The following is a 5,514-nucleotide window of genomic DNA, read 5'->3' as shown; positions in this document are numbered from 1 at the left end:
ATATGTTTTCACATACCATTTGAGGTTAGTAATCGCATCTGTCTTCTGATAAGAGTAGGCTGTGAGAAGAAATTCTGCTGACAAATAGTTCTGCTACCACAGTGGGCATAGCCCACGGAGCTAATTCATACAGCTAAATGCTGCTGAAGTTTTACCCACTTGCTGTACGTAAAGTTGTAACAGAAAAGTGATAAAGCACTTTGAAGTATAACTACATTTGTATGTCTAAAATGAATCACTTCCTGCACTGTTACAACGTAATCTGTAGAAGGTATTAGTAAAATAAGATTTTGCAGGTTAAAGAGGAACCGCGCTGATGGTGTGTTTCTGTGAAAAGCATTGGACATGAGTGTGTCTCATTTCATCTGTGTAAGCACGCTGTGCCACACTTATCTTCACATCACATCGAAATGCCCCAAGCCAATCTGGCAAATATTAACCACTTTAACTACAGTGAACATGATACTTTGATTTAACTTCAGAAGTGCTGCATATCTACAAACACTAATTCAGTTACGTGTTTCCAACTTTCATCTTCTCATCATCACAAAAATCATCTGAGGTTAATGCTTCCCATTTTTTTACAATGCCTTTCAATATTTCAAGGTTCTTCTTGGTTTTGTGCCAAGTCTGCTGGCTCATCAGAATTTAATTATCCTTTGTCCACCTCTGCAGGCTTGGCTCCATGGTAAGTAAAAGAAAATAAAAAGATGCAAGGGTTGGGTTTTTTTGTTCTTATGCAAGTAGCAGCAGCAGGTAGGGAAAGGCAACATCCCTTCACCAACACACTGCTCCTCCTGTCGTGGTTCCACTGACAGGACTGAAACACAGGTTGAGGGAGTGTCACTGACAGCTCATGGGTTCACTGAGAGGAGGCATGAGGACAACTGATCATCACCCAGAGGAGGAAACCGCAGGGTGTGAGACCACATTCATCTTCACAGCTGCCTGATATTTTCCTTTACTGGCAGCAAGGCAGGCAGCAGAACAGGAGAAGGAAGTCAGAGAAGGTGCAGAAGGAAATCTCTTCCCAGTCTCTCTGCTGCAAGTGGCAGTAGTTGGTTGAGAATGAGGATGGAGAGCTGGAGTTGGTACTATCAGAGCCCTATCAGGAAAAAGCTCCTGTTTTACTTGCTTGCAGGAGTGAACAACCCATGGACCAGTCTGAATGAACCAGATCCCTGGTCTCTGAAAATGCTCTGCTAAACTTATGGTAATAAGTAATACTGGGCTGTACTACTCCTAGCACATACATCAATGCTCAGCAATAGCCAGTGCCACCCTATGGCCTTGACAATGAGTAAAAGGGATTTTATATTTGTATAGGTGGGAGTCTCTGGTATTTGAAATGGTCATTTATATTCTCATACTTGATTGTTATATTTTATACAGTTTATGTTTTAGATCTTTATAATGTTCAGCTGAATTATAAAGCAACATCACTTCAGGACCTGGACTGCTAGTACGAAACAGCACCAAGCATTTTCAAAAGTGACCAGATACACCTGCATATCATATCCTGTGAAATTGCAGCTTAGAAAAGAGGGTTTCTCTGATCTGACAAAAATCCAGTGATATCTACAGGGGAAAAAAATTGTGCTTTTTCTGATCAGAAAACAAGGAACCAAAATCAATGCTCCAGCCTGAAACGTAATAGTATCAGTACAAAGTAAATGCAATGACTCATCAAAGACAGGAAAGCAGTGTAAGCTGAGACATACAAAAGCAAAGAGGAAGGAGGGAGCTGGGATCTTTTATTATTTTAACATCACCTGAAAGTTCCACACTAAAGAACATTACTAAAGAATATTATCAGATGGAAATTTAGAGGAGGAATGTACACTAATAATTAAGAATTCAAACAAGCCTTTGAAAATAATAGGAGTGATTAAATAAAGCCACTGCTATTGATAATTTTCGAGCTGTAAGCCATTAATATCCTCTTACCAGTTTCAGGCAAATGTGAATGGTAACAAACAACATATTCCATTTCCTTTATGATGTGTCAAAGCACCTCCAAAACATGATTCCTTTACACAGAGAAAATATTAGGATGACATGGGTATTATCTAATAATGGACATTGGAAACTACATTACAGCTACAGAAATGCCCTGTGCAGAGGAGTTGAGTATTCTGCCTCCTATGGCCACATCTACTCAATGTTTCTGGAAAAAGAGCAAAAAAAGGTACAATGTGGACTGACTAATTTTTAATTGCTTCATGTTCCTGTTAAAAGGAAAGCAGAACAGAAACAGCTGGCTAAGAAAAGTAACACTTACCTAGTAAAGACTGGTGTAATAAATATTCTTTCTGGAAATAGGCTATAGAGCACATGAGAAGGAAAAATGGAATTTGAAAGGAAGTGCATGAATCATTACAATCAGGAAATTAGTGATAACTCATTTGCAGTAGAGCTATTTCATCTACATCCTGAAAATCTGTGGCTAAAATTTTGGTGTCAAACTGACTGGGCCATTCAGAAGACAAAACATCCCTCGTTCTATTCTATCTTCCCTTTTCTCCTAACAAAGCAAATCCATTTTACCTGCACACAACAGACACTTCTCTTTACCTTGATGTGACTGACCCTAACGCACAGAGTCTCATAACCTCCTCTGGTGCCACCAGATATTCCCCTTCTTTGCTTTCTTGCCTCTTCTGGAAGCTTCCTGCACCTCTTTTTCTTCCTTTGGTGCCCCAGCTTGTCCCATGTGACCTGCTGCTTGCATTGTGACCAGCCCTGCGTAGCCACAGGCACTCCTGTGGTGCCCCACAGGTTGTCCCAGGGCTGTGGACCTGGCAAGGCCTGAGTTGGAAGTGGCAGTGTGGATTTTTGTGCTCAGCTGGGATTGTGCTGCTGCTGCTGCTGCCGCCTGCTGTCTCATCCAGCTTGGTCTTCAAAGCCGTGTGCTGACAGCCTTCAATATTCCTCCAGGACCCTCTGCCAGCCAGCCATATATGGCTAAATCTGTAGAAACTCAGGATTAAACAGATGCCTTTTTGATAGAGCAAGGAGCCCCAGGCAGATCCCAGGTTACCTGTTTTCTTCCCAGAGGTCTGCCTGCACACAGCTAAAAACCCTCTTCCATCTGGCAAGGGCACCCCCCTAAGCAGGGCTCCACAGCAGCTGTGTGCCTGTTGCAAGGGCACCGGTAGCATCATGGATTTCAGCCTGCACGCTTCTGCTCCAGCAGCAGTGCAAGTAAGCATGTAGCAGCAGCCAGCTGCTGTGCAGATCCCCAACTGCTGGCAGGCAGGTACAGACACATATAAGGAAGCCTGAGATGAACCTTTCCATATGTGCATGCTCTGATGGGTTCAGTTGATAAAAATGCCTGCCATCATCAATGTTTTGAGTCATTAGTTCATTCCATCAGTTGGCATCTATCAGGTACAATTAGGCGTCCACACAGACTGGCACAGACATTTGACAACACTGTCACACGCAGGCCCTGCCAGGGAGGTGTGGATGCATCCATCCTGCTTTTAAATACAACACTGAGCAGTTTTTCACAAGTCAAACCATGCACACAATAAATTTGTGAGCAAATCTAAATGTAACAATTCTATTTTCCCCAGACACCCTTAACAAGTGACACTAAGGACCAACAGTATTTATAAGACTACAAAAATATCACACAGGAATAACATAATGTATAGTTACAAGAATCATAAGTAAACTGAAAAATTATGCACAAAGCTGTATCAGGCAGCAAGAAAACTGCTTATTTTAAAAAATGTAAAAGGGAAATGGGGCAAAAAATGATGGTAGAATATTTGAGAATATTCTTCCTCTTGCACTTATGCCAGGCTTTGCTTCTGGGCTCTATATTGGTATTGCCATTTCACCTGTGAATTAAGCCATGTTGTGATCAAAAAAAGTCAACTTGAACACAGCTGGATATGTTAATTTTTCTTGCAAGACAATATACTGCTTTTTAGTTTGACCATAATGCCCAGTTGCTGAAGAAAATTAAACTAACTGAGCTGGAAAGAGGAAGAGTGCAAAAGCAAGACTATACCTCTTTTGTAAGCACTATGCTCTTATCAGATGGCCACATCCACAAAACTCTCACACAGAAAACAGCAGACTGTGATTGCAGAATAGTCATTCACTTCAACTTCTTCCTACACACTGCGAGATAAAAGTAGCGTGTGATTAATCATCATCATCATAGAATTACAAAATGGTTTGGGTTGGAAGGGACCTTAAAGATCACCTAGTTCCAATCCCCCTGCCACTGTGGGGGTTGGAACCAACAATGGGCTCAAGGGCTGGGTTCCAAGCAAAGGTTGGGGAACAAAATGTGTGAGTACTCTTGCCCAAAGGAGTGTAGCACAAGCACTGCCATTCTCTCAAGATGCCCAGCTGAGATTCTCCAGGATCATCTAAATGAGAGTAACAGTACACTGATCTCACCAGAGCAGGGCAGTGAAATGCCCACTTCGGACTTGGGATGTTCCTCAACATGGCTCGATCTACAGGGGCTCTCACTTCACAAAAGAATCAGAATAAACGTCTCAGCATGGCTGCTCTCAACTAGCTCAAAGCAGGAGCCTCCATAGGAAATCCTACTTTCCACCTGTCCAGATGATCAGAGTGCTTCCCCTCCACCCTACCAGGGAGAAAAGGGGCTCCATAGGAGGCAGCTCAGTCTCAGGATACAGAGGAGTTAAGGGAAAGAGAGGGAGAAGAAGGTACCATGGACAGACTTGACACGAAGAAGGATTTGGTAGCACTGAAAAGAGAGTTCTTGTAATTTCCTCAAAGTGTTACCTCTCTCCTCCCAGGCTGCAGTGGGCTGAACAGTATCTGGAGCATGCTTCATGGGCTCTCTGCTTCAGCACAGTACCTCAGGTTGAGTTTAAACACCATTTTACCAGGTCCACTGTTCTGTAGCAATGATAAGAAAAGGTAAATGACAGTCCAGATGAGCACACATACACAAAGGGGTCAGACAACTAGGCCAGTTGCTGACCTCCAGTAGTGGTGTATCCACACAAACACACTGACCAATGCAGCACTTGTATTTTGCCTTGTTGTGCATTGCCCCACAATCTACTACTTTTCATATCTGATCCACATAACCTTTGTTTTAGCAAAACCTCATCCTACTGACTGGAAGAAGCTCCTGCTTAACAGCCACAGATTTAGCTATTACATAAAAATATCCTTGTACGTGAACCACATTATGAGTCAGAAAGTAAATTTGAGCAGTTACTCATAAATGAGATCACACAACTCTGATAGGTCCTAGAAACCATCAGTTTAAACATTCAGAACAAGACAAGAAAGCACATCTGATATAGGGAAATAATTAGAGAAGAAACAAGAAAAAGGCAGGTTGTGGTACTGTTTAAAGCTCTGATTTGCTTCTGCCTTAAATTACATAGGTACTCTTAGTTTTCGGATCTCAAATAGGATACAGCATTAGTGGGAAAGGATCAGGAAAAGGCAGCAAGGACATGGAAGCTTCATATACACAAAATAACAGGGCTTTAAGCAACCTGC

The sequence above is a fragment of the Anomalospiza imberbis genome, chromosome 1 (genome assembly GCF_031753505.1).
Source record: "Anomalospiza imberbis isolate Cuckoo-Finch-1a 21T00152 chromosome 1, ASM3175350v1, whole genome shotgun sequence".
NCBI lineage: Eukaryota > Metazoa > Chordata > Aves > Passeriformes > Viduidae > Anomalospiza > Anomalospiza imberbis.
Note: the sequence above shows the minus strand (reverse complement) of the source record.